The 10,690-nt window shown below is 36.0% G+C and overlaps 1 long non-coding RNA gene across 3 annotated transcripts in view; it reads left to right on the top strand.

Annotated features, from left to right (window-relative positions):
• Positions 1-10,690, top strand: part of LOC140700247 (uncharacterized) — a 147,013-nt gene that overhangs the window by 84,209 nt on the left and 52,114 nt on the right. For 2 of the 3 annotated variants that reach the window (XR_012078612.1, XR_012078613.1), the window contains one exon: positions 8,006-8,052. The exons of the other annotated variant lie outside the window; for it this stretch is intronic. This is a non-coding gene — a long non-coding RNA (uncharacterized lncRNA). The remainder of the gene's footprint in view (positions 1-8,005; positions 8,053-10,690) is intronic. 3 annotated transcript variants of the gene reach the window in all.

The following is a 10,690-nucleotide window of genomic DNA, read 5'->3' as shown; positions in this document are numbered from 1 at the left end:
TATCTCATCTCTCAGAGACAAAAATAATTAGTGTATAAGTATTCACATCCCATTCTCCCCAACAACACACACACACACACACACACACACCCCTTCTATGGAAGAGCATTTGTTTCATCAGCTTTTCTGCTTGTTCTTCTGTTGGATTGATCTCAGTGAAGTGCAGATTAAACAATTCAAAGAGGCCAAAAATGTCTGAATTTATGTACAGTAAGGAGGTAGAAATACAACAGTGAACAAAACAAGAGAAGGTGATCAAAAATACAGTAGGGTTGGGAGGAATGGCTGGAGAGGCTTATCAGTCACCGAGGGCGTTGCCAGGGAAGAGAAGCTTGCTGAGAAAGACCATGTACAGTGAGGCAGTAAAAACCCCATTTAGGACTGAAGTTGTACAGCTTTCCTGTTAAATATTGTGTAGCTGTGAATTTTGAAATGCAAACAAGGAGTTCATCATGTTTGTTTTACAGTTGAATTATACCATTACTGAGGACCGTACGTACATTTTCATGTACATCTTCTGTAAATTAAGTTGTGTCAATAAATACACCACTTACATTACAAAATTTTCTTCTCAGAAAACAAGGTAGAGCTCATTGGTAATGGGGGAAGAAGAGGTGAGTCTTCCTTATCATTTTTTCCTTTTTCTAAATCTCTCTCTTTCCATCCCCAGCTTTCAAATTTGGAGGCCTTTGCACTATAAAACAGAAGTGTTCTACAAAGTCCCCATATACTCCTTTGACCAGGGAAGGGCCAGTCTTTCTAATAGTTTCATGGTCCCCTCTGGGCTGATGCTGCCCCAGCTGCCCAGCTGGCTGTCTCTCTTGGTAAACTTTATTCTCTGTTTTCAGGAATTCTACAACCAGCATCTCAGACTATATCTGTTCAAACTGAGGTCTACTCAGTCAGTGAAAGTTACTTTTTACTCTTCTCTTTCACACAACCCCACATTTCATAAAAGAAGCCTGTGATTTATTTCGTCTCTTATAACTGCTGTCTCCAGCTCTTGTATTTTCTTTCTCTCTGCTAAGATCCGTCTCCACACCACCACTGTCAGTCACCTGGACTGTCTTGGCAGCCTTCTAATACTGGGTCCTTTTAGTCACTCTCCATTCTGCATAAATCAACCAGAGGGAATTTGTAAAGCCTTTATTAAATCACCTTATTCTCTCGCTTACCAGTCCTCCTAAGTCTCCCACCACCATTACTGTGAAGTCATACGAGAGCCTGTGTAACTGTCTGCCAAAGCTCTCCAACTACCTCCCCCATGGTTTTACCACTTCCTCACTTTGTTTTGCACAAAGAGCTTCTCTTTTCTGATTTTTAAATTTCATAATCGTGTTTTGATATTGTTCAAGGCCCTTATAGTTGCTTTAACTCCTATTCAGAAAAGCTCTATGCTAAAGTACCTCCTTCTTGTCAGTTTGCTCTCAGGTCAAATATCCCCGTAGAGAGTAATCTCTTGATAATGCAGGTCAAGGAAGCTTCCCAAATCCCCAACATGAATATTAATTTATTTGCATATTTATTGTCTCTTTACAATCCTCACCCATAAAAGTGTAATTTTGAATGAAACACTATTTTAACGCTCCTAATCTGGGTTGGAAGGGACTCTGCAAAGCCTGAAATTCTTAAAGACCTCCTCCAATATCAAAAACGTTCTTTTCTTATCTTATACCTTTATCCACCTCTACAATTCATTTATTTGTCTAAGTTCCAACAAAATGAGACCAGTTACTGTTTCCCAGACACACCTAAGACATTGATCCCATGTATGCATTTTCAAAGTAATTTTTTTCTAGAGAGTTGGAATGTAAACATCTCTGTGTGACCACTAATCCCTAAAGATCATTTTATATGAATTTAGATTCATTTTGTTTCTTCTGTTCAGTGGCTGGAATAATTATCTAACTAATGTGAGTATTCCCACAGCACATGCTGTTCATTTTCAGAATTGTGCTATCATTAAATTAAAAAAAAGTTTACAAAAGAGCATCTGCTCTAAAGTATATTAGAGGAGTACTGACAGAAGAGTCTAACTTTCTTCCTTATGTAGACAAATGGCTATTTTTTAGAGTAATATAAGTTTACAAATTATACATGTATATTTTTTATTGTCAGGATAGGATCCAAGATTCCTTTTTTCTGGTGACAAAATGTGAGCATAAAAGTAAGTTCTACATTTTTGTAGCCCTTCATTATAAGAAGAAATGTAAGTTACACACTTCATGTGTCCTTTTAGTAGGCTATAATCTATTTGATTTTATTACATGTTACATAAGCAATAAACACTTGCTTTACATTTACCAACAGCCCCATATATTTCAGGCAGTAAATGGAAGTAGAGAACATAAGGAGAAGAAATCTAACATATATTTTTTCACATATAACTTGCTAGCTTTTGTGCTACACATTTTGTATAAAAAAGTCACTTAATTCTCACAAGATCACATAAATAAGAATTAACTGATCACTCTCCAGTTTCTTTGGCTGCATGGGAAAATAGCAGAGCACAACAGAAAGAGCCAGGCAGGTCTGAATTTGAATTCAGTTTCTATCCCTCACAAGCTGTTTGACTTTAAGCCATTTATGTGGTCTGTCAGGTTTTTTTTTCTTTCTAATCTATAAAAAGCTAATGGATTTTTCCTTGAAGAATTACTGTCTTCTGTAGTGAAGCCTTTTGGTAGAATTGCATATATTAAATTTCTCTAATTTCTCTTTCCACTCTCTCCTTAGACCCCTCTGTAGTCTGGCTTTTGCTTTCCCACATCTTATATTGCTGCTCTTGTCCAATTCACCAGTGGTGTCCAGACTATTAAATCCAATGATTAGTCCACAGGTCATTTTACTGGATCTGTTTATTGGCAGCACTTCACATAGTAGATGCTCACTGTCTCTTCTTTGATAGGTTTCTTCACTTCCCCTCCAAGGTACCACAATCTGCTGCTGCTTCTCCTTCTTCACAGGTGTCCTTATTGACCTTGGCTGTTTATCCTGGTATTCCCAATCTCTAATGGGTAGAACATCTCAAGGTTCAAAGTTTGCTCATTTTCTCTTCTTGAACTATCTACCCTTTACTGGTGAGTTCATGCCGACTCATGACTTTATAAATACCATATAGTTGCTAATGGTCCTCCAATTACATCTTTAGTTTAAATTTTAAATTATCAGCTTCTTACTAATTTCTTTACTTGGATGTCTGTTGAAATTCTCAAACAGAATATGTATACTCTTCACCCCTTTTTTCCCCTCCCAAATCCACTCACACCTAAGCACATCCTTTCAGTTGCCTGACTCCAAGATTTCTTGAATTAGAGTCATCTTTGTTGCCTCTCTTCCACCCCCACAATGTTGGCTCCTCCAGAATCTGGCAGCTTCTCATTTGCTCTGCTGGTACCTCCCTCAAACAAGTCTCCATCATCTTCATCATCTCTCTTAGTGGGATTACTGCAATAGCCACCTAACTGGCCTTTCGGCTTCTACTGTTAGCCCAATACAGTTAATTCATATACAGAAGCCACTGGAGGGGGAGGGTTTCCTCTAAGCCTAAGTCAGATCACGTCACCTCTAAACTCAAACCCTGTAATGACTCCCAAATCACAGCCCTTATGCAGACTATAAAGCCCTATATACTGCTACCTTTTTCCAGTTCCCCTGTAACTCACTGGCTGCATTTTCTATTCTTCCTGTCTCCCCACATGCCCTCCATCAAGTTATTCCAGCCTCACTGGCCTCTTTTAGTTCTACCTTAAAGACTATGCATTTACTATTCATTTCATCTGGAATGAATCCAGAAATCCATACAACTAAATCACTTACCTTCTTAAATCTTTAAGTCTTAATTCAGTGAGAATTGCTAGATCACTGTATTTAATATTATAACCTATACCTCCCAGCCTCTGACACTCTTAATCTCATGTATACTAATACATGTTTTTAGTCCTCGTAATTATAAATATTGGATAATCCATCCACTATATCAAATTTTATTGTCTGTCTCTCTTTGCTAAAATACAGTGTCCACAAAGATACGAACCTGTTATCTTTTATACACATAGATATACCCAAATGCCTAGAAGAACTCCTGGCATTTTGTTTTCACTTAATGATTATTTATTAGGTGGATGTAGTTATCTAACAATTTATATAAGAACAGAGCAAGGTTCCAACGTGTATATATTCTGATTTTTGTGGTATGTTTGAAAATAAAGAGAAGGTACTAATTCTACTCAAAAATATACATATGCATTTAAACAATGTTCCACTGTATGGACATCTTCATACTTTGTCAGGAAGAATTTAACATTGAAGTTCAGTGTATGGAATGGGAAGCTCTTTTTTTTTTTTCTATTCTGATGAAAAGAAAAGCAATATTGGAAGCAGGATTGGCTGTTCACAGAATTTTTTACTTAGAATTGGCATTGGCAAAAAAAAAAGTTATAAAGTTCTCCCTTGGCTTGTAAGAAATATCAATATCAGAACATGGCTTGATTTCAGTGTTAACTAAGAGGTTAAGTTAGTGGCCAAATGCAGACAGGATGCCTGAAGGGAATAGGTAGATAAAATAGGTATTCATTCTCCTTGGGGGCAGGAATAAGGACAGAGAAGGCTAGTATTTTAATCAGACATCTTGCCCTGAGGAGAAGGAGCAGCTTAGGCATTATAACTACAGTAGCTGAGTTTTGCTCGGTAAATCACACACAGAGCAAGATCAGAGCAGTTTATAACCTCGAGGCTTTGAAATTAGTTCTCACTAGTCATGGTTGGACATCAGTGTTGTGCGCACCTTAAAAGATAATTCATACACTATTTTCAAAAAGTATTTTCCCTTAATGTTAATGTCTATGTATGTCTAGTTAAAATTTAATCAACACTGGTAGTGTTACCATAAAATTTTATGGGACTTTTAAAAAAGAAGTTAAGTCTAGTAAATCAAAATCTATGGTTTTGAATCAGAAATTTAATTTATTCTCCCTGAGGAAGCTTGGAAAAGACCTAAATCACTTGGTCAACAGTCTCAGTGAAACAATTGATGTATGTTAGAGAAAGAGTCTAAATGTTAACCAAGAAAACTTTTTTCAAAACATTACACAGTTTTGTATATTCTGTTTTCCTGAAGTATAGAGAATGTGTCTTAATAACCTTTATACCTTTACTATCTCAAGCAATGGGCACTTTAAAAAGATTGTTTGCCAAAATGAAGAAGGAATATATTGGTATGTTTGAGAGAAAAATAACCTCCTTTGTGTGGATTCATGCCCACTCTTGCATCTGGGGAAAGTCGACCCAGTATCTGATTAGAGCAGGAAAGGTCACTCAGTATATGAGAATACCAGTTGATTAGTCGACTTTTCTTATTCACACATGCAGACACAGAGAGAGAAAGTCTGGGTAGCTGTACAGCTGTCTTTGAGGGGATACAAGAGGATATAAAAATAAAAGTCTTCCTAGTTCCCAATTCCCTGGGCAGTTTCCAGAGGCAACCAATGCTAAGATTCCAAATTTCCATTTCTGTAACTACTAATGTACTTAAAACTCTATTTGTCAGGCTGTAAATTTAGGTAATACCCATGTTCTTAACTCCATTTAAGAAAAAGAACGTCGATACACTTACATTCCTCTTTATCTCTATTTCTTGCTCTCACCCCTCCCAATGTTTGCTCATTAGACCAACATTTTTCTATTGTTAAGCTTTCTAATGGGAACAAGGTATTGAATGAGAATTTTCATGTTGCTTCTGAAGTGTTGGCTGAAGCACCAAACCTGAAGATAATGGGTAGAATTACCTGCGTATTTTCAAGAGCAGCTGCAGAGCCAGACGCAACTTTGCAGGACAAAATGAGAGACGGTAAAAGCAGCCCAGCACACAGAACTCCCAGCAGCTTACAGAAGTTGTAGCTTTGTTAGAAGAATGTTGGTTAGCTGAAGAGATTTTTGTAGGGGTCCAGGGTGCTGTAATATTTCCAAACCTAGGGATACCTCTTCTTCACAGCCAGATTAGTAGGAGTCAGTGAGAGAAACACAGACGTATCTCCAAGGAGAAGACGGGACTTTCAGTCCCCAACGGGGCATGTGCAATGGTACAGAGATCATAGGCCTGCCCCACGCTTCAAGTAGAGAGAGCATGAAGAGTTCTCGTGAGAAACTCACAGGAGTCCCAGGGGTATGTACTTGTGCCCACCTCTTATCCTAAGAATATTGAAGACTGGTGTCCACTGGCTAGACCAACCGCCAATGGCAGTGGAAGAAGAGGGAGCAAGGGCCAGTCAATTTGGCAGAGCAAATGTATGTGATATTAGTGACTGGGCTTGCTAACTTAGTTCAATGCAGAGCTTCTCGTGGAAGGGTGGTCTTTTCGTGAAACGCTCAGCTTTTGTTCTGTGTCTCAGTGAACAGTCAACAGCCAAGAGAAACCCGTGAATGATGTTCTTTCCCTTTTTTTAAATTATAATTTCTATGCCTTGATCTTGGAAGAACCAGAAACAACCTAGTGAGTAGAAAAGGTACAGTGTAAGAGGAAAGTGGCAAAATGATGGAAGGATCAAATCCTCCTTTCTCCATTCCTGGTCCCTGGTTCTCAGCCATAGGTAAAATCTGAACTGCAGGGAAAGGAGTGGTACTGACCCCCGTGGGGGTATGTAATTGTGGAATCATCTCTGGGACACCTTCAGGGTTGTTTGAATTTGATATACTCCGCTTTCATTCATGTCTCAATAAAATTATACATGCTTTCTAATTAGTAGTGCATTTAAATCATATGGATATTATCGAATACTTTCTTTTTCTTAAAATTTCAACAATATAATTAAAGCAATAGCCCCTTTATCCTCATTTAAATATAATTTCTTTTTCAAGACATCAGTTACATGTCTGTCTGATTTGTTTTGACACATATTTTTCTAGTTCTTTCCAGAATGAATGTATTATTTAAATATATAGAAATATATTTCATAAGTGCTCCTAAATATTTCAAAACCTAAGATGTTAGTTTAAAAAGAAGAATGAACACAATTTTTAATCACTTTAGGAGGTTTTCATTAGGGGTATTTTTGAGTCAATTCCTACCTATTATGAAGATCCATTTAAATGGGAAAGAAGATGAAAGAAAAAAGATCTGAGATATTAACACCTCAGTTGTGCTAATTAACATCCAAGAGGAATTGTTTCTCTTCCAAAGAAAGTTCTTGCGTTTGCTCTTTTGCCTAAAACAAAAACAAACACACAAATTATATACAAAGAAAAAAACACTATTATGTTCAATTTATGAAAGTTTGAGAGCCAATAAGAATAAATAGCTCTTAGAAACCCTTAAAATTGTCATGGCTCTTATCTAATGAGAGGGAAGTTGGTTGGAAATGTCGGAAAGTTAGACTTTGTTAAGTTGCTTGAGTTGGCCAGATTGTGCCTCCTTAGTGACGTTAGCAGTTATTCAATTTATTTATTTCATGATTATCAAAAAAATAGTAAATGATTGTTTATACTGTATGCAATAAGCAGCTAATATGTTGCAACCAGAGGAAAGCATATGAATGTTTGACTGGATGGCTGAATGTTAGACGTCTAATAGATTTTGATGACCACCTACATCACCTAAGACAGTGCTACTGAAAGTGTGGTCCACGGAGCTGCAGGATCAGCATCATTTGGGAGCTTGCTAGAAACGAACATTTTCTGGTCCCACTACAGACCTGTTGAATAGGAATTTCTGGGGATGGATGCTTTAAAAGGCCCTCTACGTGATTCTTATGCAAGTTTAATTTGAAAAGAACTCACCTAAGAGTTAGGTAAGAAGAAATATTTGTGGACAGGATTTGAATTTTACCTGGGCAGCTGGCATAAGTCAGGAAGCATCTGATGAACAAGTTAGAAAGGAAAACACTGGGGCTCAGGTGAGAAGTGAATAACTATGTGAAGCGATGAAACGAAATCAGAACCCAGCTGTGCACAATACTGACCCTAAGAGAAACATTCGTTATATACTGACTGGTGTTATTCATATATCTTCTAGAGACTGTATGATGAAGGTTTACCGGAGCCAACTAGTCTTCAGAATACGTACGTTTTTAGTTTATTTCATGACATGTCTATCTACAAATTTTGCCTTAAACTACTCTGAGATATAATTTATTGAGATTTCTTGTGCTTTAATACAATGTCTCTCCCTTATCAGCTAACAGTAAGAGTGGCAGCACCCATATTTTTATATTGTATATGTATTATATGTTTAATATCAATATTATGAGATCTATTACATATATAATATTTTATCATATATTTTAAAAGCTTAGTGCATATAACTTTTCATTTAATAGTTGGTACACATCATCTGTTTTTTTTTAATTTATGAAAACAGTGAGACAATATATTTGATAATGGAAGTTATTCTAGAAAATTTTCAGGTGTTGACAGTGAAATACTTCCTTGATATAAGCTAACCAATCTGACATACTATTGATTAAACAGTATAGTTATCCACTTTGTTAGATAAAATAATCTTTATCAATTTTATGCTTTAGCTCTGAGTAAATTTTAAAAGTAAGAATAATTTTTAAAATGGACTTGAGAGAACTTTAAAAAAAAAAGTCTTTACTGTTGTCTAACTTCAAGAAACCAACGTATGATTTTAAAGTTGGAAAGATATTCATCAATCTCTCCAATGTTAAAGATGAGAACTGAAACACAGATCAAGTGATTTCAAGATTTCATGGGTTTCCTTGTAACATTGAATGTTCTTAAATATATATCAAAGCTCCTTATTTAAATTGTCACCAGTTCTATGGTTCATTATATATATTTCAAGGCAAAAATCCACTTCATATTAATCATGTTTTCTTGATGTTCTCTACAGAAAACATGATAAACACTTGCCTAGAAGTTACTCTCTTTCTGATGAAATTACAACTTAAAAGCACCACTGTAATCTTAATCATTATCACTTTTGTAAGGAATCTTTTAAATCTACCCCTTTAAAAAATATAAGAGAATCTTAGTTTTCGCATGCACAAACTATCAATAGATGAATTCAATAGGCAATAGCACATTGTATCAGTTCAATTTTAATACATATGCTCATCTCATCACGTAAATAGGATTATATAGTCCTCATTAAAATCAAATCTTTTTAGTTGAAGAATGATTTTAGGAGGCTTTTAGGATCCATTGAGAAATGCTCTATCATTCAGTGCTACTATAAAGTTGATGCAATTTAAACATGAGGGAAAGTAAGTATTTTTGCTTTAAATAATACTTTAGCTGATCAGTTATGAAGAATGTGCGGGGAAAAGTCTGACATCCTTGTGATTAACTTCACTTGTTCTGAAATTCCTCAAGAGGTACAGTTTTCCAATTGCATTTGGCTCGTACTAAAGATTTGTCTTGACTTTAAGAAATATTCTTTTAAAAATTGCCAGTAAATAGCCAAGGGATGAACATCAAACTTCATTCCTGTCTTCAGTCTTACAATGATGGGCATAAAATAAGTTAGTATAAGCAGATAAAATGAGGGTTAGGAAAATGCAAACAAATGTTTGTCTTCCCCTAGTTTTTCCCATCTCAATAAAATGACATCACATGCTATTATGTTCTTAGGTGAGAAAACCGTACATCTCCCTGGTTCTTTTGCTTCTCCCCTTCCTTTCTTGCTTCTCTTGTCATCTGCTCATGCTATTTGTGTGTGCTAACTTAGAAATTCCACAACTCAGTCTCATGTACTATGAAGATCATCAGTTATTGATGTTGAACTTGTGTGTCTTTCTGCATTATCTATATCAGACTGCCTATATCTCTTGATTTCCCAAAGAAACTTTCCTTTCTCTTATTTGAAAGTCTAGTCAATCCTTAATCATATCTCATCTACTGAATTTACATCTCTATCACATATCACTTGTAATAATCTTTGTGCTCCAATGCAAGAGGGAGAGAAAAACGTCTCTATTTTAGTCACAGTTTCCCTGTTTTCTTGGACACATATCTAAAGTTCTATGGCAACTTTATAAACACCGCTGTAAATTTCTTAGCTTTATAAATTAGAGCACACATCCAGCAAAGGTACATGAAAATAAATGTAAAACTCAATGTAAGATCAAAGACTGAATATGTGTGCAACTACCCCCCAGGTCTAGAAAGAGAATGGTATCAACACACCACAAGTCACCTCTTGATCCTGGACAGTCGTTACCCTCTCTCTCCTACCCAAGATGACCAATATCCTAACTAGTTATTAATCAGTCAATATCCCAACTAATAACCTGAACTAATGCTGCACCTACATTTGCCTCCAACTGAGAATCATGAATTATGCTATTTTTGTGTGTTCTTTTACTCCGATTTGTGCTATGAAATCCATCCATGTTGTGGCATGAAGCTGTATTTCATTTATTCTCATTGTTGCATAGATTTCATTTTATAATTATGCTAAACAGTATTTATGCATTCTACTGGGTTATTTCTAGTATATTGATTCAGAATAATGCTGTTTAGAACAATCAAACTTTTTTATGTACACAGTTTTATTACAACTAGACCCAGGAATGGAATTACTGAGTCATTTTATGTGGATATATTAGTAGTTGTATAAATTATTAGTCCTCAGGCCCTGTTTAAGTGGGCCCATTGCTCCTTACCCCTCCTTGATACTTGACACTACTTTTCCCCCCGTTTTCATCAGTCTAGTAGATGTTTGGTGGTATTTCAT

Source organism: Vicugna pacos, chromosome 12 (assembly GCF_048564905.1).
Source record: "Vicugna pacos chromosome 12, VicPac4, whole genome shotgun sequence".
NCBI classification, from domain to species: Eukaryota; Metazoa; Chordata; class Mammalia; order Artiodactyla; family Camelidae; genus Vicugna; species Vicugna pacos.
The sequence above is the reverse complement of the archived record's forward strand: the minus strand, read 5'-3'. Positions and strand labels throughout refer to the sequence as shown.